The 2,649-nt window shown below is 37.6% G+C and overlaps 1 pseudogene; it reads left to right on the top strand.

Annotated features, from left to right (window-relative positions):
• Nucleotides 1-395: 395 nt before the first annotated feature.
• LOC103238613 (replication factor C subunit 1 pseudogene) lies at nucleotides 396-1,714 on the top strand (annotated as a pseudogene).
• The last annotated feature ends 935 nt before the right edge of the window (nucleotides 1,715-2,649 follow it).

The following is a 2,649-nucleotide window of genomic DNA, read 5'->3' as shown; positions in this document are numbered from 1 at the left end:
GTGTCACTACCTCCATGCAGTTAGATTCATTTCCTCCTTTTTCTTAAGAATTTCATTTTAAAGATTTAATGTAATTAGTAATGTAAAATATTTATATAGTGACAAAATCAAATCTGCAAAATAAGATACATTCAGGAAAGTCTAACTTTTATTTCTGTCCCTTCCTCTTCCTTCTCCTTTCCCCTTCAGTAACTTTTTATTTCAATATTGATTTGTTTATATTATGATAAAATACGTACATATTTTAATCTCACTCCCTTGTTAAATTAGTGGATGCATACAATACATGCCTTCTCCTTTTTGCTTTTTTCACCTAATAACAAATTTAGACAAAGAGGGGTGCTATTGAATAATCATGAAAAAAGAGATCTGATTATTCAACAGCTCCCCTCTTTGTCCAGGAAAATTACATACATGTGAAGCTTGTAGCAGCAGGGTGTGACATGAAAAAGCACTTGATGCTTTTAAGCAGGGCAGCAGACAGCATATGTGATGGTGACTTAGTGGACAGCCAGATCCGGAGTAAGCAAAACTGGAGTCTTCTGCCTACACAGGCCATTTATGCCAGTGTTCTTCCTGGAGAGTTGATGAGGGGATTTATGACCCAGTTTTCCACCTTCCCGAGCTGGCTGGGGAAGCACTCGTCTACAGGCAAACACGATCGTATTGTTCAGGACCTGGCCTTGCATATGAGTCTCAGAACTTACTCCAGCAAAAGGACCGTAAACATGGATTATTTGTCACATCTAAGGGATGCACTTGTACAGCCCTTGACCTCGCAAGGAGTCGACGGGGTACAGGATGTTGTTGCACTTATGGACACATTTGATGAAAGAAGACTTTGAGACTATCATGGAAATTAGCAGCTGGGGTGGCAAACCTAGTTCCTTTTCAAAGCTGGATCCCAAGGTGAAAGCAGCCTTCACAAGAGCTTACAATAAGGAAGCCCACCTTACTCCGTATTCACTTCAAGCTATAAAGGCATCTAGACACAGCACAAGCCCATCCTTGGATTCGGAATACAGCGAAGAGTTAAATGAAGATGACTCTCAATCTGATGAGAAAGACCAAGATGCTATAGAAACTGATGCCATGATCAAGAAAAAGACAAAATCTTCAAAGCTTTCAAAACCAGAAAAAGATAAAGAGCCCAGAAAAGGAAAAGGAAAAAGTTCGAAGAAATGAAACCATTTTTCACTAGCGACAGCCACTTTTTACTCTCCCTCCTGACCAGTCCAGCTGGTCTAGAGAAAGCTTCGTTTTTTCCCAGAGCAACCATGTTTTAGCATAGTGGGATGACCTGGTGTCCCATTATAAATAAAGGGTGGTATGGCTAGAAGGGTATGAGTAGTAGGCTTATGTACACCTCTTATAGGGGTTGATAGGACTTCTTGGGTCCTCCACTGTCCCTTGTCAATCTAGTTAGAACGTGCTTTTGAATGACTGTAGAATTGGAACTAGAAATTACACCTGGGCCTTGGAGTCAGATTTTAGTTAACAATAATGAGCCTGGGAGCAGTAGTACTAAGGCGTCTTTTGTAGGCTTTGGAATTTATCCTAATGGCCTTTATAGGACCAATGCTGATTTTTTTTTTAAAGGTAGTTCCTATTATGTGGTGAAATTTTGTAAATAAATGATTATACAAAACAGTCACCACCTAGAACTGGGTATTCTTTGTACACTGTCAGATATCTTTCAAAGTATAAATTAGGAATAAAAATGTTCCACAGGATACATGTACAAATTCTTTTTAAGATTTTCATCTTGTACAGCAAAATATTACGTTGGTATATTACTTCCTTATTAATTTGCAAATGATTGGATTAAAAAGCTCACTGTATTCCAATAAATAAATAAATAAATAAATTTGGAGATAGTTGCACAGCAATGTATAAAAATATTTCTCCCGTTCTTTCAGAACTGCATGCTCCTTTGTTTGACGGTACCATTGCTTATCCAACTGGAACCCTACTAAGGACATTTGAGTTGTTTCCAGTCTTTTGCTATCACAAATAAGCCTGCAGTGAATAACTTCATGATTATCTGTCTTTGTATTTTTTGCAGTGTATTTCAGGGGTAGATTTTTAGAAACGAGAGCTTTTATTCACATGCAATTTTGCTGTGTAGTGCCAAATTTTGTTCCATAGGTGATGTAACAGTTTGCTTTCCCATCAGCAGTATGTGACACTTCCTAGCTTCGTCAGCCTTACCAAATATATTATGTTGTCAAACTTCTGCTTTTTTGCCAATCTGATAGGTTGTACTTTAAAAAAACTCTATTCTGTGCTTCAAAGAGTTACATTTAGATATGGAACATGAAAATAAGTTATCACCTTAACTGAAGAGAATTTAACATCTTGTGTTTTAAAAAAGAAAGGCAAATATTTTTTCTCTTCTCATGACTATTCAGCAATAGGCCTTTTCTTGCATTTCATTGCACATTATCTAATTAAACAAATGTCCTGCAGTTAACAGAACAGAAAAAGAAGTTGTTTCTGGAATGCATTTGACTGGATTTTATCCTCATATACACACCTTGTCAGACAACTCCCAGTTTGAGATATTACTTAGTAAAACTAGGATGACCCTGGGCTAGTGTCTAAATCGGCCGATTGTCATCCAGCCTCAAGGGGTGTGACCTTCTCCCT

Source organism: Chlorocebus sabaeus, chromosome 11 (genome assembly GCF_047675955.1).
Source record: "Chlorocebus sabaeus isolate Y175 chromosome 11, mChlSab1.0.hap1, whole genome shotgun sequence".
Lineage (NCBI taxonomy): Eukaryota > Metazoa > Chordata > Mammalia > Primates > Cercopithecidae > Chlorocebus > Chlorocebus sabaeus.
The sequence above is the reverse complement of the archived record's forward strand: the minus strand, read 5'-3'. Positions and strand labels throughout refer to the sequence as shown.